A 22,670-nucleotide genomic window follows, 5' to 3' on the forward strand; every position below is an offset into this window, starting at 1 on the left:
TTAAAGTTAACGTTAACGTTAAAGTTACGTTAACTTAAAGTTAAAGTTACAGTACCGTTAACACCTACCTAACCCTACCCCTAACCCTAACCTAACCCTAACCCTACCCTAACCCTAACCCTAACAAACCTAACAACCCCTAACCCTAACCCTAACCTAACCCTAACCCTAACCCTAACCCACCCCAACCCAACCCTAACCCTAACCCTAACCCTAACCCTAACCCTAACCCTAACCCTAACCCTACCCAAACCCTAACCCTAACCCTAACCCTAACCCTAACCCTAACCCTAACCCTAACCCTAACCCTAACCCTAACCCTAACCCTAACCCTAACCCTACACCCTAACCCTAACCCTAACCCTAACCCAACCTAACCCTAACCTAACCCTAACTTAACTTACTTAACTTAACTTAACTTAACTTAACTTAACTAACTTAACTTAACTTAACTTAACTTAACTTAACTTAACTTAACTTAACTTAACTTAACTTAACTTAACTTAACTTAACTTAACTTAACTTAACTTAACTTAACTTAACTTAACTTAACTTAACTTAACTTAACTTAACTTAACTTAACTTAACTTAACTTAACTTAACTTAACTTAACTTAACTTAACTTAACTTAACTTAACTTAACTTAACTTAACTTAACTTAACTTAACTTAACTTAACTTAACTTAACTTAACTTAACTTAACTTAACTTAACTTAACTTAACTTAACTTAACTTAACTTAACTTAACTTAACTTAACTTAACTTAACTTAACTTAACTTAACTTAACTTAACTTAACTTAACTTAACTTAACTTAACTTAACTTAACTTAACTTAACTTAACTTAACTTAACTTAACTTAACTTAACTTAACTTAACTTAACTTAACTTAACTTAACTTAACTTAACTTAACTTAACTTAACTTAACTTAACTTAACTTAACTTAACTTAACTTAACTTAACTTAACTTAACTTAACTTAACTTAACTTAACTTAACTTAACTTAACTTAACTTAACTTAACTTAACTTAACTTAACTTAACTTAACTTAACTTAACTTAACTTAACTTAACTTAACTTAACTTAACTTAACTTAACTTAACTTAACTTAACTTAACTTAACTTAACTTAACTTAACTTAACTTAACTTAACTTAACTTAACTTAACTTAACTTAACTTAACTTAACTTAACTTAACTTAACTTAACTTAACTTAACTTAACTTAACTTAACTTAACTTAACTTAACTTAACTTAACTTAACTTAACTTAACTTAACTTAACTTAACTTAACTTAACTTAACTTAACTTAACTTAACTTAACTTAACTTAACTTAACTTAACTTAACTTAACTTAACTTTCTAGGGTCCAAAGAAAGTTGACATTGGACTTACATCCTGCAAATACTACAGCTAAAGGCTACAATCATACAAACACAAATTGTAATCACCACCTCCTTTGTCAACCCTTGATAGCATTAATCAGAACTGTTTACGAACATTAACAAGTTCAAAGTATAAATTACATTATAATTAATATTGCACACACAAAACTCAAATCACTAAAAATACAGTTCTAATAAGAACATTACACAAAAATTTTCCAAAACTTTCCAATCATTATTAAACCCTCACAGAGCACACCCAAAATTGTATTGTGCTCAGATTACAATACTAAACACAAATATTTGCACCAAAACATTCATTGAAAATTAAATCACTTTCAATACATTGCATTACAAAGAAAAAATACACTTTGCAATTCAGATTTTTCACTACCTCATTGAAAAAAACATAAGACAAATTCTCACATCACTAAAATACAGTACAACTTAAAACAATGACATTGCATACCAAACATCTTTTGCCATCATTACAAATCTCAAAAAGCACACCCAGAACCTTTACTGTGCTCAAATCACAATACTCAACTACATCATGAAGATTGGCAATATAACATTCAGTGAGCATGAACTATTTCAAGTACGTTGCATTACAAACATTAAAAACAGTTTACAGTTAGGGACATTGTCCTTGACAGAAAACAATTTACAAACCATTTTTCCCCAACATAATCAAGTTCTTTACAATCCAAGAAAACACCACATTACATGCTACAATGATCCCACATCCACTTGCTCAAAACAATGCACAGAACATGGTGGTATGGTTCTAGGGTTAGAAGCAAAGTTAACCCAAAACAAGACAACAATAACAGCAAGCTAAAACTACTGAGCTAAAAGCTATCCCTTACCCCACACACACAAATAGGTACTTACCACCTGCCTCTTCAATCTATGAAAGGGTGTTAAACATTACATCATTTCAACAAAACCTAAACAAACACTGCTCTTTAAAAAAAGAACTTGCATTCTAGCTCATTTGAAAATAAAAACACACAAAGGATGATTTCTCAAATCACTAAAAATACAGTACAGCTTAAAACAATGACATTGTATAACAAACATACCCACATTTCTCTGTCATCAATACAAATCCTCAAAGAGCACTCCCAGAAACTTTATTGTGCTCAAATTACAATACTACATCAGACAATTGGCAACATAACATTCAGTGAGCATTAAACTATTTCAGGAAATTGCATTACAATTAATTAAAAACAAAGTCTACAGTTAGGGACATTGCCCTTAACAATACAAAACAATTTACTAACCATTTTTCCCCCAACATAATCAAGTTCTTTACAATCCAAGAAAACACCACATTACAGGCTACAATGATCCCACATTCACTTGCTCAAAACAATGCACAGAACATGGTGGTATGGTTCTAGGGTTAGAAGCAAAGTTAACCCATAACAAGCTAACAACAGCAAGCCAAAACTGAGCTAAAAGCTATCCCTAGCCCCCCCCCCACACACACACACACAAAAAGGTACTTACCATCTGCCTCTTCAAGCTATGAAAGGGTGTTAAACATTACAATTTACATACTTTCAACAAAACCTAAACAATCAAACACTGCTCTTTAAAAAAAGAACATACATTCTAGCTCATTTGAAAATAAAAACACACAAAGGATGATTTCTCAAATCACTAAAAATACAGTACAGCTTAAAACAACAACATTGTATAACAAACATACCCACATTTCTTTCTGTCATCAATACAGATCCTCAAAGAGCACTCCCAGAAACTTTATTGTGCTCAAATTACAATACTACATCATGACAATTGGCAACATAACATTCAGTGAGCATTAAACAATTTCAAGGACATTGCATTACAATTAATTAAAAACAAAGTTTACAGTTAGGGACATTGCCCTTAACAATACAAAACAATTTACAAACCATTTTCCCCCATCATAATCAGGTTTTTTACAATCCAAGAAAACACCACATTACAGACTACAATGATTCCACATTCACTTACTCAACATAATACACAGAACAAATTTACTTAACATACCACAACAATTTACTTCTTTTAAAAGTCCATTATTACTTCAGACAGGCTCCTCGACTCCATCCAGACACAATTTGGTTGTAGAAAAAGTCTAAAGTTAAAACACTGGCAGAGGAAAAAGGTCCACTCAAAAGCTGCTCCTGATGAGGCCTCTTCAAGATGCACACCATTTTCACCTTCTGTTCCAATTCTGGTCAGGAAATAAAAATACTAAAAAATTTCACACTACAAACACCTCTCTTGGAAGATGGACACCATCTCCCACATCTGCACCACATGCAGACATACAGGTACCCAATGAAACAAAGATCTGGCCACCACCTCCCACAAAATGACCAAAGTAGAAAAAAAACAACTTAAAGATTAGTTTACATTTATATTAAACATCAAAATAAAATACTTCAATTCATAACAAACCCTCCCCCAAAACCAAGAACTCCCTTCCCACAGAATACCCACAGAATGCAGTTTCCCCATTAAGAAACAACTAAACTACCTCCACAATCAAAGAGAAAGAAATGCTCCAACTTCAGTTTTACATTGTATGAAATAAAAAACATACCACCAACAACATACTTTACCTCCAGTACAATATTCACAATTCAACAAGCTATAAATGCCAGACATAACTAAAAACATTTGACCAAATTAGTCCCTAACCCTTTAACTCCTCATTCTTCTCCCGTCTGAAAGGAAAAACCATCATGTAATTATTCCAAATGTCAACTTGCCATCAAAAATTACTTTAGATATACAACAAAAATCAGTTACACACCCCAAACATACATCTCAGTTTCTCCAACTCAAATCTTCCCAGAGCACTGACCCTGATCTAAAAATACTACCTTCTTGTCAACCCCTAAAATGTGTATTCTCTTACCTGCCATCCTTGTGAAAGCTCTCATCCAGGATTGTATTGTCTTATTTCTTTGAATGCTTACAAAAAGCAAGGAAAATTAACAAATTCAGGTCCCAAGAGGTTTAAATCCTCATCTACCAGCCTTTGGAAAGCCATTTACAAAGGTCATCTTATTGAAGATAACCCATGGGTGAAAACATTTCAATTTAAAGATGCAAAAAAAATCCAGATTTCAGTAGACATGTTTCTTCAGAGTCTTTCAAAGAAAGTCTAGTTTCAACTGAATATGCTACCTTTCCACCCAACACATACCAAAAACTTTCCCAAACTCACATTAAATATTCTAAACACCTCAAATTACAACCCAAAGCCAATAAACACATCAAAACCACCCACCTTTCCACAGCAGCCTTCAGGACATCACAGCTGCAAGCCAATAGCTCCTACCCTTACAGGAGCCGGAAACAGAATGACTACCAGCCCCCAGACTGTGTCTTTAAAACCCTCATGATTAACTCAGAGGTGTGGCCAATTCACCAAGAACCTATCCCAACATCTCCTTGAAATGGTCCATTTGCAAAGCCCTATTGTTTATAATGCAACACACACACGTTTCCAATGACTAAACAAGTATTAGCCAGCCCATCTACATGATCCAGCCATTCAGAATGCACGGGTGATAATGCTGGGGGTTACTTAGAGGATCAGGATCTGCTGGGTACCACAAGTTTTTACAAATACTCAGTTGTGGGACTACACTACTTTGTGGAACATTTGGACAGTCTTTAGAAGAAAGTTCAGTTTCAACTGAATATGCCACCTTTCCACCAGACACATACCAAAAACCTTCTCAAACTCACAGTGCACAAATATTCTAAACACCTTCAACCTTCAAACTTTTTCAAATTACTACCCAAACACATCAAAACCACTCACCTTTCTCCACAGTCTTCGGGCCACCACAGCTGCAAGCCAAGAGCTCCTACCCTTGCAGGAGCCAGAAACAGAATGACTACTGATCCCAATGCTGTGTCTTTAAAACCCTCATGATTAACTCAGAGGTGTGGCTAATTCAGCAAGAACCTATCCCAACATCTCCTCGAAATGGTCAGTTAGCAAAACCAAATTGTTTATAATGCGACACACCAGTTTCCAATGACAAAGTATTAGCCAGCCCATCTACAGATCCAGCCATTCAGAATGCATGGGTGACAATGCAGGGGTACTTAAGAGGTTCAGGATCTGCTGGGTACCAAAACGTTTTACAAATACTTAGTTGTGGGACTACACTACTTTGTGGAACATTTGGACAGTCACCAGAAAATGCCTGATTTTGAATCCCATTCAAAGGGGATGTTCAATCTTTATTCAGTAATAGAAATCAAATTGTATACTGTGTATGACAGCATGTTAAATATTAAAGTACTTAAAAAGTAGGTAGATTTAATAAAAACAAGATTGCTCAGTTGGAAATATAAAAACGTTTAATATTATACTGTAAATTAAAAACAGAAGCATAATGTAATATATAAATAATGTACATACAGTAGATGGTAGTGGAAGCTAAATAATAAAATGTACACAACAGTATTCCACCTTCTTCATACATATTTTTATGCATCAAAATCTTTAACTTGGTGACTTACAATGGATTATGGAAAAGTTTAAACATGTTGCTTCTACCATTATAAAGTTTATATACTGTACTTCATAAAAAGTCATAATGTTTTATCCTTTTCTAAGAATGTATAGTAAAAACACCACTTCCTGTTATTATAAAAAAGTGGTACTGAATTAATACCACTTGATAATTTTAATATGGAACTGTGATGTTTTGGAAACAATTTGACATTTAATTATTAAAACTTTTAGTGTCCCCATTGAGGTCATGGAAAATAGATAAGATCACTGCATTGGCCATATATGATTTTTTGATATTAGGAATTTGTCTTTTCATAGACCCCAACTTGCTCTCCACACAGACAGGGAGAGATGCTGGGGGTCAGAGCACAGGGTCAGCCATTTTTACAGTGTCCCCAGAGCAGTTGGGGGTTCACTCAGGAGCCCAATGACATAGGACTCCTCTGCCAGCCACAGATCCTCAGCCACAGAGCCACTACACTGCCCCGAGGAAAAGGGGATTTCCTGGCTCATATGGGGATTGAACCCACAACCGCGGTGTTATCAGTACCACGTGCTTACCAATTGAGCTAACCAGGCCCCGAAAGACTGGTCATGGACCGTAATGTAGCATGCTCTACCCTATTTCATACATTAAGAATTTTTACTATCTAAACCTATTTTTAACATGCTTATGGTTTGAACATGGTGTGTCTTTTTTTGCAGTTATATAAAAATATAGTGTACGTACTATTTAGTTTTTAATGAGACTGTTTATTAGAAAACAAACATGTACCCTAAGCAGGAACTGAACCCAGATCTCCCAGAGAGGAACCCACCCCCCAAACGCACTACACCAACAGAGCACTTGCAAGCATTGCTGAAACAGACAGGTCAAAATGTACCGAAAGGAATCAAGAGTGAACAAGTCAGAAAAAAAAAAAATTTACAAAGAAAGTGGACTGCGGTTATACCATCAGTTATATAAATAAATCATATTTTGATCTATTAATATCATTACTAATTTTTTTTTCTACATGATTCCATATTATATTCCCTACTAAGCAGATTCTAAAAAGTACACTTTTTTACTGGCATAAAAACAGCAAGGATTCATAGAAAATATATATAATTATATATTAAAATAGTATTTTAAACTACAAATATAGTCAGAAAGAGCACATCACAACTTTTCCAAAATAACTACAGTAAGTGACATAGTTAAAGACTGATGCATAAAATGTTTGTAAAGTGGAAAATTGTTGTGTACTGTTTATATAAGCTACCACTATCAGCCATGGACATTAAATATAATGTTTATATTCCTATATTAATATCTTTTATGATAATATGATCTTGAAGGACATTATGCTCCTGTTATTTTTATGCTCAGCTACCAAAATTTCCCTTTAGCTGTAAAATTCCATATTAATATTTAAACATGCACTTTGAATGCTTATTTCTGTATAAATCTCTTGATCACCAAACACAGAGAAGCTCAAAAGCAAAAACAGGAAGAATCAATGAATAGCATCCCACTCATAAGATTCAATCAGTTGCACTTTATTTAACCCAAAAAATTATAAATTTAGAATCCATCTTCAAATGAATAGACCTATTATATTGAATTTGAATATCTTTTGATTTATAATAATAATTGCTTACACTTATATAGCACTTTTCTGGACACTCCACTCAAAGCACTTTACAGGTAATGGGGATCCCCTCCACCACCACCAATGTGCAGCACCCACCAGCCCACTCCCCACACACCAGTGCTCAGTGGAGAGGAGAGCAGAGTGATGGAGCCAGCTCATAGATGGGGATTATTAGGAGGCCATGATTGGTAAGGACCAATGGGAAAAGTGGCTAGACACTGGGGTTACACCTCTACTCTTTACAAGAAACACCGTGGGATTTTTAATGACCACAGAGAGTCAGGACCTCAATTTTACATCTCATCTGAAGGACAGCACCTGTTTACAGTATAGTGTCCCCATCACTATACTGGGGCATTAGGACCCACATGGACCACAGGGTGAGCACCCCCTGCTGGCCCCACTAACACCTCTTTCAGCAGCAACCTTAGTTTTTCCCAGGAGGTCTCCCATCCAGGTACTGACCATGCTCACACCTGCTTAGCTTTAGTGGGTTCCCAGTTGCAAGTTGCAGGGTGATATGGCTGCTGGCTCTACTCTTGTTAATTTGATCTTGTTTTCAGCTATTCACTATAGCTGTCAGCTATGAAGGTTTTACCCCTCACTGGACTTGGTATATTCTGAGGGGGAGGAGCCAGCCCAGCTCAGAGGATAAAAGAGCAGACTCCCTGTGCCTCTGTTTTCATTCAAGAGTCCAGGAGCTGAGGAGAGTGGTGAGTACTGTTTCTTTACTGGTTTTGGGACAAATCTTTCATTTGCTGGTTAGTCCCATGTTTTTTCTTACAAACTTTATTTTAGAGAAGGAGTGCTTAGATTAAATTCACTTGGCTGCTCCTACAAAACTTTTGTTGAGAAAAGTACTTTTACTTTTAGTTTGATATTTAAGAACCCAATCTACTACCTTTTTTGTAATAGCCTACTCATACTTGTTAAAGTTTCTACTGACTTTATAATTTGTGGAAACTTCCAAACAGCTCCATATTAATTAAGAGGACCTATTTCATTATCTTGCCAGCAGCCATATCACCCTGCAGCCCCCAGGTGGTAGCCCACTAAAGCTAAGCAGACGTGAGCCTGGTCAATACCTGAATTGGAGACCTCCAGGGAAAAACTAAGGTTGCTGCTGGAAGAGCTGTTATTTGGGCTTGCAGGGGGCACTCACCTTTCAGTCTAGGTGGGTCCTAATGCCCCAGTATAGTGAAGGGGACACTACACTGTAAAAAGGCACAGTCCTTCAGATGAAAAGTAAAACTGAGATCCTGTGGTCATAAAAACTCCCAGGGCATTTCTCAAAAAGAGTAGGGGTATAACCCTGGTGTCCTGGTCTATTTTCCCATAGGCTCTTACTGATCATGTACTCCTAATAACCCCATCTCTGAGCTGGCTTCATCACTCTGTTCTCTTCCACAGTGAGAGCTGGTGTGTGGTGAGAGTTCTGACACACTATGGCTGCGTTTGCATCATGCAGGTAAGGCTGCACATTGGTGGTGATGGAGGGGACTCCCCATTGCCTGTAAAGCACTTTGAGTGGAGTCTCCAGGAAATAACTATATAAGTGTAAGCAATTATTATTATAATGTAATTAACTTTAAAAGGTTATAAGAAAAACAAGATAAGATACTTGAAAAACTGGAATTTAACTAATGAAATGGACTACATTATAATTTTAAAGGTCCTTAAATTCTGTGCTGGACTGAACCAATACACACTTTAACCTCTGGGATTGGAGAAAAAGACCCCTAGGCCCTAATAGTTTGAATAAACTGAGCACTTTAGCTACCGTACCAAAAACAGAAGCGTAATAAATCAACAAAACCTTGAGAAGTACAATAACTACTAATCTCCTATGGCTCATATGAGTATGGCACAACTAGAGTGACATTTAAAATCTTTCAGAACATAGCATGTCACAGTTTCCTTCAATTTAATTACATCTAAAAGCAGTTGAACTTAAAGCTGGATCTGGATCTGACCTTTTCATATAATTTCCTCTCACCCCCTTCAAAATAAGATTCACGTACCTATTGTTTGTTAATCTGGAGGACTTTGGAGGCAAGAATGGGAGACATGTCACAACTGCCGTGATGGTCTGGAAAACACTACATGGCAAATCCTTGAGCTGAACACCCTGGATTCTTTTAAAAATGACGAATAAAAGGCTGCTGTGAATCAACTAGCAACCCAACAGTTTGACATGATAATTACTCATGTTAAACCAGACTATTTTTATGTACCCTATGAATGATACATACCATTGCTAAAGTCAATGTGCACATTCTTGCTCCTCTCCAGGACATCATTGTGGTTGTCAATGACTCGTCTACCCTGTGCTCATAAAAATAAACACTCCTTACACATGGTCCTTGTGTCACCAGTTTATTTTTCTACACATTACATTTTATTTATGAAAACTAGTTCAGAAGCAGTCCAGGAGCATGGAGGTGGGTTAATTGCATTTTGGCATGATGAGACCTGAGGAATGGACTGGCATCCCACCCATCATCAGTGCAGTGAGCTGTATGGGTAAACCATTGTAAATGGATTTATACCTCCTAGTTGGCAGTTATCAGTCATTTAAACCAGACCTCACTAACCAAACAATCTAATTACAGTTTAAAACTGTATAACACTTACATTTTCTAGACCATTAACCTCTTTTGAATTTAACCCTTTGTACTGCCAGCATGGCTAACAGTTGTCTCTACCCCAAACTGCAACCTCTACACAACTCAATACAATTCTGACAACTCCTTTTTTCATAAATAAACTATTATATTCCTGCTGTTGGTCTACTCTGTAATCTTAAACTGCTGCAGCTATAACAATTTCACACTAACTAATTACATAAATATTTCACAAACAAGGTGTTACAAAAATAGCACTTTCCTTTGCAATGCAGTCTCAATCTATACAGTATGAAATGGCTTGATCTGTAGCAGTACTTGTACTATCTCAGTCCCACACTTTTGTACCCCTTTAAAAGGCATCAACTGTTACATTAAGAGATTTAGTAATGCCACCAGCCCAATTCACCGCAAATACAATAAACCTGATATACTACACAACATACTTAAGTAAACACTTGAAATGGAATGGAAAACTGAAATTATACAGCAATTACTCTTAAATGAAAGTGTATAGTGGGAGGCACCATGGACAGCACCAGTAAAAAGTCAACACCCCAGCTGAGGAGACAGAAGCACCAGTGTGAGGTTAGCTGGGATCAAAAACAATACAAAAAGTGAGAAAATAAAGTAAGCGCCTGCCATGTTACCTACAAGCTGGGCTTAACCTATCTAATGGGGTCCAGCTTGGGGAAAAAACTGCTATCACAGCAGTCACCAGACTGGACATTTGCTATTCAGTGGGGTCCAGTCTGTGCATAACAAGTTAGTGCATAAAAAGGTGCATGCGTTTGCCTGCCCCTGTGAAAGGGCATAAAGGGACAGGCAAAACAGAAGATGAAAACCTAAGACGGGTACAATCCTCAGCAGGACTGATGGTGCAAAAACACCATCATCCAGGGGTGGCTCTGCTCCTCTCAGAGGGTGTCCAGTGTGCCTTTATAGGACCTGCCCAGCTGGGACTCATAAGCTGGAAGCCAGGACACCTGGTACTACAAAGACAAGGGGTTACCCTTCTACCAGGGCTCCACCTCCACACTGGGCCCACCCCTGCATAATGCCGCCCCAGCATATAAACAAATGGGAATAAATGTGCATATTCATTTCTACACTATTTCACTATGCACAAATCACCCAGTGGCCAATTTAAAAACATTTAAAAACCACAAACTGCATTTCAATTCTGTGTTTTACACCGTCAATGTCTAAAATATATACCTTAAAGCTCACCTATTTTCTCCACAAATACCACAGGTTTTCATAATACAGGAATGTATTAGATCACTAAAAATAAAATTAAAACTGCTTATAAACATCCTCTATGCTGAGGAATGTACCCAAAGAGTACCCAAATAAATGTTAAATAAATGTACCCAAAGATTGTGACCTAAATAAAACAACGTAGGGAAAAGCAGGTCCAGTGCCAGTATATACTCAATATAGCACCTTGTACAACCACAATCAGCATACAAGAAACAAAAGAAAACCGACTCAGTACATTTAGTCATTTTTAATCATCCCACACCAACAAAAATATAGATTTTCAATACATGAGGACATTTTCTGGCAAAGAATTTACAAAGCCACATAACTACATATCTCTTCTCACAAAACAGAACAAACAACCCCCATCTTTCTCCTACCTCATTCTGTAGGAAATCCCCTCCCATGACAAAGGGCTTTCTGTGCAGGTACCAAAAAAGAGCGGCACTCAGCTAAACCAATCCCTCTTTTCCAAGTGAGTGGATGGCATTAGTTTTCCTTTTATTCATTTCTACCTTACGTGCTCAATTCAGTTTTACTCTACAGCCAATGCAAGATTTATATACATGTGTGCACCCATGCAAATAAATCATTGCATGACCTTTGAGTCTCTCAAACTCTGCTTTTCAAATGGCCTAGAATGTGCAAAACACTACAAAGTTACCAACTGCCAACTCTTTCTCCATTCCAGCACTAGAAGTCACTTTGTCTCCTCCCTGCCAGGTGGCTCAGGTGCTGAAGTTACAAGCCATGGTCCTAACAGCCATTACAAGGCAGGTGTGCAGAGATTCACTTAGAGCTTCAAGCAGCTCTTGTTGTACAACGAATAGCACCTGAACCTCTTTCCTGCCCACAATTAACCCACCAAAGACCTCCCTCCCTTTCTCTGCCTTTGTTGTTAGGAACTTCTAAAGCAGCTTTGATGCTCCTCTGATGAGTCCATTGGCTTCTGGAATTGGAACAGGCACATGATTCCCCAAGCAGATCTTGGCAGACAGAACCCACTACCCAGTCTGCTGCATCTGGGCTCCAGTCCTGGTGAACGTCCTCCCTTGGCAGCAAAGGCCTGGTCATACCCCAGACAGCAGAGAACCTCAAGAAAAAATAAGAAACTGGACTGAGTCCTCTGCACTAGTCAGAAATGGTCCAGCCAACATTCCCACTCCCAACACCAGTTTTGACCTAAACCGCCATAATGTTCAGTGCTACACCTTTTCAGGACAAACCAACAGAAAACCACCCTGAAGAGTGCAAAAGCAAAAACCCACGGTGCAGGGCTCCTGCCACAGGGGAGAACTTCAGTTCTATTATCTTGTTTAAAACATAAGTACACAAGTTACAAATTACAGGTTCATCCTTCTCAAAACAGCCAGCTAACCAACTTATCCCTTTCCTCAACCCCAACAAACCCAAACAAAATAACCCAGAATGTTCTTGCCTGCTTACCCAGGACATAGATCCACTTGCTTCTCTTCCAATGCCTTATAAAGCGTGGAAACTGAGAGAAGAAATAGAACTGTTAAAATTACAAAATCAAAGATTCTCAAATATTCAATTCTCCATGAAATGAACTAAAGATAATGCACGGCTTTCAGATTGTCCTACATTCCTCTGAGAACAGGGTCTTTCAAGTCCATTTTAAGTGTAAAAAATGATAAAAGTCAAGAGTAATATATGGCGTTTTTAGGATGTACTGCACTGTATGCTGCAACTCCCATGCACACACCAAAAGCTGCCTGCCCAATATACTCAACGTACCCCATTTAACGTGATATGCAGTCTACACTAATGTACCTGATTGTACCCAAATAAACCAACATATACCCATAGTACCCAAATGTACCCGATTAAAACCCCATGTACCCAGTGTGCTCATTATGCTCAAAATGCCTCAACTCTCTTCCTGGATGGAAAGGGACTCACCTGACCCACTCACCTGACTAGATCCTTTGATGTTACTGTTGACTTTGTCTTGGAACAAGCACCCCACTCCTCCAACAGATCTTCATGGAAAGGTCCCAGAGACCAGCACCATCTGTTCTCCACTCCTGGTGATAAAAGATCCTCCCTCTGGAGCAAAGGCCTGGTCAACCCTTCTGGCAGCAGAGAGCCTGAAAAGGAGAGAAATTTAGACCAAGTCCTCTGCACTTGTTAGAAACAGACAAGCCAGCATTTCTACTTCCAACATGGACACAGTGCAGCATCTGTCCAACACAGACCAACTGTAAAACACCCTGCAGAGAGCAAAGAGAAAACCCCCAGTCCAGGGCTCGTGCCACAGGGGGTGGGATCCATTGCAGTTCCTCCCCTGTGAGGAAATCAGTTCCTGTCCAACACCAATCAAGAGAACCTGGCTGACATGCTGTCTCCTCAAAGACATAACCAGCAAGAAGTCTGCAGTGGAGGAGGCTGCTGGTGCGCCAAGTCACTGTTGTACTGCAGTGTATCCAAAGTGATTTATTTACATGTGTGCACCCATGAAATAAATCACATACAAAACATATTCAGTATTTGAGCCAGAATGACAGCCAGTCAAGTGCATGTCAGTGTGGGAGTGCTTCACCCAAGCAGGGAACAAAACCCAGAAGATAGCCAAAAAGAAAAAAAAAACATTTAGCACATTAAAGCATGACCTTATCCATCTGAAGATGTCCAAGAGCTTAACACAGCCTTCTCCAAAAGCACCTTTTCATGATGGGAAAAGAGTGAAACCCACCTCTGGTCCAGGGACCATGTCAAAAGACACTACCTTTGTACCTGCTCCAAGATCCACGGGCATCCAGGAATTTCAAGAAGGACAGCTTGCAGCATCTCTTCACTTTCCACTCTTCAAAGTGGAAGACTTAAATTCTCACAAATGGACAATCAACAGGTCACGCAGCTGGTATCCTTTTAGCCAGCCAGTGAGCTTCCTCTGAACAGGATTCTCCACGCCTGTCACTCCACACTGTGCTTTCAGATGGGCAGGGACTGGGAAGCACCGATCATTGCACTAGTCTCATTTACAAACACAATCAACACCACTACTGACCAGCCTCATAAAAAGAGTTTGAGTTGTACCTCCCCTCTACTTACCTTCAAACTCACCTTTATCTTGGCCAAAAAGTTGCACTGATTGGGTTAAGAGCAATAAGCAGATCAGCATTAAAGATGCAGGCTATGGTCCAAGAACTTCAGGCAGTGAGATGATTGGATTATCGACCACCAGTATTCCCACCTCACGCAGAGGTTTGACAGTTGTGGTTGATGAGAACTTTGAGCAGGTGGATCACCTCGCCTCAGGACAGAACTAGCCTCCTTTACTCAGAGCTGGGCCATCAAGCAGAATGGCATCATGGACTCCTAAAGTGGATAGACACTCCTCCAAACTGTCCATCACAGAGCAGCCAAGGTCAGTGATTCAGGCAATAGCTGAAAAATAGGCACAGCCTTCCGCTTCCTTATAGTTCCATTGACACAGCAGATTTCCAGGGAACCTCCGGATCCTGTTGCAATATTCCTTTATGGCAGTTGTCACCAGCTTGCTGGAATTCACATGCAGTGCAAAACAAAAAGGATTAAAGTTCAGATTCAAATTCAGTGCATCCATCTCAAAACGTACAGTTCAACTCAACTCTACCCCCAATCCTGACTGATCACTGATCCTAACCTTAACAACTGGCCTCTTACTGGCCCAAACAGAAACAATAACCCAAGTCCTTGCCCTGCTCAACCAGGACATAGATGCTCTTGCTTCTCTTCTTGACAGCAGCTTGGAAGCTTCCTAAGGCAAGACTTTGCTTCCCCCTCCCCACAAATACTCAGATCTTTAGGTCAATTTACAGAAGTTTAACATTCTCCACATTCCTATAACCAAGGAAATATGTTTCTTAATTCCATTTACAGTATTCCATGTGGACCTAGGGTACATACAAGCTCAATTAATGTACACCTAAAAACTATCAGTACTTCTACAAAAAAAGTAGTAACAAGTTTACAGTACAGCGAATTGACCTTAGAATTTTGTAAAGTTGTATATCCCATCAAAAAGTGGTGGACATTCACTTAAAAAAAAAAAAGTCAACACACCTAAGGCTGCAGTACGTTTACAGTCAGTTTTACATAAAGAACATTTCAAGTCCCCCCCCCCCCAAATTTGGGTTCCATAGCAGTACAAGACCAAAAACACCAACCATCTTTATTATTTAACAGCTGCAGCCTTGACTGGAACGCCATGAGGGGAAAGGTTTTAGAGCTTCAACATTTTAAACAATTGAAGTACAAAAGCACAGATAGCACTAAAACCCTATTGCTGGGCCACTGTATATAGATTTAAGCCTTCCAGCCACATCATGTTTTCTACCATCAGAGAGATTACAGCTTGTACATATACAAACTTTTGGTAAAACTAAGCTTCACATTCACTACTCAGCTCCTTTAAATGTGTTCTAAAAATTGAACCAAATAGAAATGGTTTACTACCATAGTATCCTATACAGTCACAAGTCAATACACAGGAGCCAATGGCAAACCATGCAGTACTAAACAAAGCACAATTACACATCCAGAACAAGGGAGTCCTCCAGAAAAAGCACGTTTTCATACTGCTCTCTCCCTTCTCACAAGGCACAGTACACAACCAATTCCAGTCAGCATTGCAGGAAATTAGAAAAATACTGTCTCACTGGGTTAAATCAGGAAGTCTGCCTTACACTAGACAGGAGCATAGTTTCCCCCGTTTTACAATTTACTTAATTCACTTCTAAATTTCAGTCAATGTAAGATTTAGTTACATGTGTGCACCCATGAAATAAATCTTACATACTGCTGATTCTTTTCCAGTGGTACCATAATACAATTTAGCCATTTTTTTCCCAGTGCTTGCACAACACTTCCAATATTTGGCACTCATTTCCTGATTAATCTGTGCTTCTGCTAGGGGAATACTGCCATTAAGGCTAGAAAACCTACAAAGAACTCCAGCAGCTGCAGGCTAAATTAAGGCTTTAAAATCAGGGTCCCCTCCTACCTGGAACAGTCAGCTTTGGCTCAACCAGCCAGGTGGCTCAGGTGCTCCTGGAAACGGTCATCACAAAGCTGCTGTAAAGACCATCAGTTAGAACAGGAAGCTGTTCCTACCTTTAAAAGATGCTTAAGTGATGTCAAGCCCAAAGCTGCCCCACACATGATCTCCCGTGGTCCCTTTTCCTGGTTGGTAGAGAACTCACTCAGCAACTGACTGGGTGCCCTGGCTGTTGTATTGGTTTAGAAACACTTAACTCCTCAAGCAGATCTTCACAGAAGAGAAAGCACCCAGTCTACAGTGTGCCACATCTGCATGTTATTCCTGGCAAATAAAGGTCATCCCTCTGGGAGCAAAGGCCTGGTCAACCCTTCCAACAGCAGAGAACCTGAAGTGGAGAAAGATTTAGATTTTGAGCCTCTACACTTAGAAACAGTAAAAAATTATTTACTTCTAGCTCCAGTTTTGTACTAAACTGCACAAATGTTCACAGTGCAGCACCTATCCAGGACAAACCAACAGGAAAAAACCCTGCAGAGAGCAAAGAGAAAACCCCACACTCCATGCTTGTTGCCACAGGGGAGGGATCCAGTGCAGTTCCTCCTGTGAGAAGCAGTTTCTGTGCCAACACCCATCAAGAGAACCTGGCTGTCATGCTGTCTCCACAGAGCCTTAACCAGCAAGGAGTCTGCAGTGTGCCAATTCACTGTTGTACTGCAGTGTATCCAAAGTGATTTACTTACATGTGTGCACCCATGAAATAAATCAAATACAAAGCAGTAATTCACTTTTTGAGAGCAAGAATGACAGCCAGTCAAGTGCATGTCAGTGTAGAAGTGCAGCACCCAGAAGAAAGTCAGGGGAAAAAAAAACACAAAAAGGCCTACACCTCATATTTAACACTCAAACATGATAGAAAATCACCAAAAGATTCCAAAATCTAACACTGGGCCTATTCTAATGGGTAAAAAAGCCCTCAATACTCATGAACTGGTTATTAAAAGCCACGTATATGGAAAATTAACCTACTCCAAGTGAAAAACAGGAGTGAAATTCACCTCTTCTCCAGGGACAGTGTCCTTCTAGACACTACCTTTGCAACTGCTCCAAGAAGCATGGGCATCCAGGAAATTCAAGGACTGCTTGCAGCATCTCTTCACTTTCAGCTGTTGAAACCACAAGACTTCAATACTTACAGGTGGGCATCAACAGGTCACACAGTGGGTATCCTTTTAGCCACCCAGTGACCTTCCTCTGAACAATTCTCCAAGCCTGTCACTCCACACTCCACATCTGTGCTTTCAGATGGCCAGGGACTGGGAGCTCTGTTCACTGCACTGTAGTTTAACTCACAACAATCAACACCACTGCTGACCAGCCTTATAAAAAGAAGCAGCTCTGTGCACAGAAGCCCAAGGTTTCCACAAACTGTTCTGACAAGATCTCAACTGGCTACTCCACCAGCATCCTCTCTCCAGTGACTGTGCTCATTGTCACGATCTTCTCAGAACAGCACCTGAAGGAGACAAGGGAAGCAAAACAGTGATGACCACCCCACTCCCACAGAGAGGGGACCAACACAAGTGCTGTACAGACTGATCCCAGCCTTCAAAGCCTCACACTAACCTTGACCTGTATCTCCCTTCTACTTACCTTCAGCTCACCTTGTTCACTGAGGGAAGCCCAAGAACACAAGCAGCACCACAGCTTTCTACACTCCAGCAGAGACAGAAGCACCAGCATGTTGGACAGAGTAGGAGAGGGAGTAGGTTCTTCCTTGTTATCCTAGTGAAACTGTTCAGTCAGGATATAAATCCTCTTTCTTGTTGCTGGTTTGAGACCTAGAGAAAAAAGTTTCAGTATTTAGTAACAAGAGTTTCATACACTAAAATCAGAACCCAGCTGTCACAGCTGTGATCATCTGTTTCACAACTCTTCAGAATCCTACAAGTAGAGGAAGAGACTCATTTCTATAGATGTTAGAAAATTTAAAATTGTCTCAACCAAAAGCAAATAGGAATTTCACAATAACCTTAACTTCACCCTATGCTTTCACAAACTTAAATTTCTGAAAGTTATTTTAAAAAAATATGAAAACCCTTCCAAACTTCTCTTGATTAAAAATAAATACATAGCAAAACCACTCACCTTGCACAGTAACACCAAAAACTAACAACCACCAGCCCAATACCACAAAGACTCAAGAGCCCTTTCTCTTGCTATAGCCAGAAACAAACAGAGCCCAGCTTCCCAGGCTGCCTTGATATAAGCCTCACGATGACCTCAGGGGAATAGCTAATTCACCAGGAGCCAATCCTAACATCTCCTCAAAGTGCAAACACCAAATCACCACTGCTTCTAATACAACACACACCTGCTTCCTATGACCAAACAAGTATTAACCAGCTAACCTATTGATCTCTCCATCCCAAAGCCAAATTAATTTCCAAATTACTTACAAGAACACTCATTAAATAGCAATATGCTCAAATTATTCAATTAGTTGCAGTTTCTTAGTGATTAAACCATCTTTTTATCACTTCAACTTAACCCGTAAATGGTGAAAAGTGACTTTGAAGTCAAACTTCAAATTATTCAAGATCTTTAAAGTGTCTTTTACATAACTCCAAATGTTCAAAGTGTATGTATCCATACTGTATATCACATATACAGATGCTGCCATTCAAAACGAGCGAGGTACGCTGTGGTAAAACGCGGTGGGCATGTTGCATCACAACATGTCATAACGTGTCATATCACATCATACCGCAGCTATGATAATAGTATCCGGAATCACCGCCAGGTGGAGCTAATAAAGCTTAACCTCTCATGTACAGCGTTTGAGCTGTCACCAGAAAACACCCGGTTTCGAATCCCGATCACTGCTGAGGGACAATCTTTATCTAATTAAGATTTTAAGTTGTATACTCTTTAGAATTTTAATTTTAAACTGTATATTACAGCATGTTAATCATTGAACATTAAAAAGTTGGTATATTTTATAAAAGTAAGATTGCTGTTGGACAAAAGTACACAACCTTCCACCTTCGTCATAAATATTTTAATTATGCATAAATATTTTATGTATCAAAGTCTTTAACTTCTTAATTTACATGGGTTCTGGCTTTAATGTACTTGTTGTAACATTATTAATGAGCACTCTCAGGTTCACAGGGGTATGCACCCTCACCACTGCCACCTCAGGCTGGCCCCTCACCACTGAGGACTCAAACCCAGGTCTCCGGCATCACTCCACAGGGAACCACCCAGCTGAGCTAAAGGGAGATCTTCTCTCAACCCAGTGGCTGTGGACTCTACTATCCACAGGGAAGGGCAGTGACGTCACCGTGCTGGTAAGCCAGCTCGCACAACCTGTAATGTCAGCCGTATGCAGTACATTAAGCTTATATTCTGTACTTCATAAAAAAGTTATAACATTTTATCATTTTCCAAGAATACGTACAGTACAGTAGTAAGAACACCATTTGCTGTTAATGTAAAAAGATAAATGTTGTAGTGAGTTAAATTCACTTGATAGCTATATTAATATTGAATCGTGTAACTAAGCAGCTAAAGTATCACAAGTGAATGTTTTGGAAACATTTTGACGTGTTTCTTTTTTTTTTAAATCTTCTATTGTTCTTGTGTACGCATTACTGAAGCTAAAAGTTTAGCCTTTGTCAATAATTTAACCACTAAATAAAGACATAAATATAGAAATCCCTACATTACAAACTGTATATGGCCGGTATTAGTATTTTAAAGAAAAAATACACAACAGTATTCCACTTTCTCCCTAAACATTTTAAGCATCAAAGTCTTACATATGGTTATTTTAGAAACCTTTTTATGTGATCCTTCTGACCATATTAAGTTTATATACCTTGTGAAAAGTGATAATGTTTTAACCTTTTCTGTGAATTTGCTCGTTATCAGCATAAAATAAAGCATACTTTTAGAATTTGATTAACAAGGAATATAATATGGAATCATGTATCTAAAGAAAAGTATCTAAAGTATCTAAAGAGCATGCTTGCCAGCGTGGTGACATCACCGCCTTTCCCTCTGAATAGCTAGCAGGGACCTCAGCCTCTAATAATAGGCAGTGAAAACATTTGTCTACCTGTCCATGGGGGGAAGGGGGACTGTCTTTCATTCGAAGGTTCGCCTATTGTACTCTGAGAATGTAGGAAGGCAGAAAAGTGCCCTCGGTCTTTTCACTGACAAAGTTGTGTTAACAAAAACTACAGTATGCTTAAGAGCTGTTAAACCAGTTCTATTTAATGTTCTATTTATTTTTTCGGCACAGCCAGCCGGCCCGAACCACACAGACACCAGCTAGCCTTACAATCTAATCTTTCCACCTTTGATCCCATGAAGAAGTACATTACGCTCCTGCTTTGTTTAACAATGGTATGAAAAATAAATTTAAATGGTGAGAAATCTATGCTTAAAGTTAATTAAGGGACTTAGAAGACAAAGATAACGATTTATATTACATTGTCAGATTGTGAATCAATAAAGGCATTTAATTAAACACGTTTGCAATTTTAATCAAAATGGGTGTAATGGGGTTAGACCATTAGATTTGCAATACACTCTCTCGTGATCATCTAAGAATCTTTGTGTAAGCTGTAATTTTTTTTAACTTTTATACATTTCAAACACTTTAATTTTGTAAACACAACACACATTCCATACAGCTACAGTACAATCACATTCTCCTGCCTTCCCGTGGTGTAAAACGAATTAGCAGGTGATTGAGATAACAATGCATCGCCCACTGAGTGGAATGTTCTTTTTTACAAGTGTAAAAAGACGTGATACGTGTCTCATCTATAACTCTTCAGTTCACAGAGAAATTCCGCCAGACCCTCAAAACATTGTCCAATAAAACTCTTCTTGTGCCTAATTTTAAGTTTAGCAGTTTAGTTTTTAGTTTTGCACGATAAGCACATTGTTTAATTGGGATGACATTATCCACTTCAATTATCACTGTAGCCACTACTTCATGGTGGGTGGCTGCGTTAGCCTGTGTAGTCTGCAAAGGAACAAGTCATAGGTTTATTCCATGCTGAAAAGAGAACAGAGAAAATGCAACGTTTCGGCTGTGAAACTTTCTTCAGGTGTGAGGGTCTTCAGTGCAAAATGAAACGCTTGGAGTTTGTCAGGCGCTCTGAACGAGTTAAACTTTGATGCTGGAAAAATGTATTTCCCAGAAGCTATACTGACTCTCTCTGATGCAGTGCATTCACTGGTCAGGTGACTGAGGGCTTGCCAGCACAGTGGCGTCACTGCCTTTCATATGGATAGGTGTGACCTGGTCTGTTAGTATTGAGGGCAGGTCTCACTGTAGCTCAACTGGCTGCTTCCCTATTAAGTGACAGTGGGGGCCTGAGTTCAATTCTTCAGTTGATAGGGCATGAGCCTGAAAACACTACATTATTAATACTATCTTCTGTGTTGCATTAACTAACTCTTCAGTTTATTCTGCCAGACAGTATATAAATATAATTATATCGTTATTTATTTCTTTAGATAGTCCTTATATTATAAACACCTTTAGGCTCGGCAAATTATTTTTTTAGCTTTTAAAAAAGAAATAAAAAATGAGATATAATGCTGTGTTCCTGCTTAACTTAGACATTACATGATTTTAAAAGCTATAAAAACAGGTTTCGATAGTTAATAACCACTTTTAATGTGTGAAAAATGGGTGATCTTTCTTCCTCGTGATCAGCTTAGAATCTTTGTGTACGCTTTAAGTTTTTTTTTTCTTAATTAAACATTAAAAATGCATGTAGAACAGATCAGCAGCTCTTTTTTTCTCAATTGATTTTTTTCCCTGTATTTATCATATTGGCTAGCTAATGTCCTCTTTGCTAGCTAATGGTACTTGTGACTGTGTTTCTGCATTGTGTAGCAACGAGGGACTATATTCTCAGGTGAAGGAACGTAAACATCTTAAACATTTTCGCGTTTAATAATTTTTTTTTAATTAAACTTCATTCTATACAGCACTCGCATATTTGGGGACCGTTTTATAAAAGCAATAAGACACTCGAGGCATGTGCTATATCGTGGATATAGTCACAGTTAAAAGGTTGCCGGCCCTCTGCATCGCGGAGTATGAAAAGTATGAGCTTCTGTTACTGTGATAACGAACGCAAGTATTCATGGAAAATGGTAATCACTTAACTTGGAATGTTTTGTGATA

General features: G+C 38.7%; 2 long non-coding RNA genes across 2 annotated transcripts; both read right to left on the reverse strand.

Moving 5' to 3' along the window:
• Positions 1 to 11,699: 11,699 nt before the first annotated feature.
• Positions 11,700 to 14,293, reverse strand: LOC148655463 (uncharacterized). Its single transcript, XR_015941065.1, has 3 exons — positions 13,388 to 14,293; positions 12,898 to 12,932; positions 11,700 to 12,544 (listed from the first exon to the last, which is right to left on the reverse strand). It is a non-coding gene; the product is annotated as an uncharacterized LOC148655463 (long non-coding RNA).
• A 2,276-nt stretch (positions 14,294 to 16,569) lies between these two features.
• On the reverse strand, positions 16,570 to 18,227 carry LOC148655464 (uncharacterized). Its single transcript, XR_015941066.1, has 3 exons — positions 18,107 to 18,227; positions 17,512 to 17,969; positions 16,570 to 16,841 (listed from the first exon to the last, which is right to left on the reverse strand). It is a non-coding gene; the product is annotated as an uncharacterized LOC148655464 (long non-coding RNA).
• Positions 18,228 to 22,670: the final 4,443 nt, after the last annotated feature.

The sequence above is a fragment of the Lepisosteus platostomus genome, chromosome 8 (genome assembly GCF_059453375.1).
Source record: "Lepisosteus platostomus isolate fLepPlt1 chromosome 8, fLepPlt1.hap1, whole genome shotgun sequence".
NCBI lineage: Eukaryota > Metazoa > Chordata > Actinopteri > Semionotiformes > Lepisosteidae > Lepisosteus > Lepisosteus platostomus.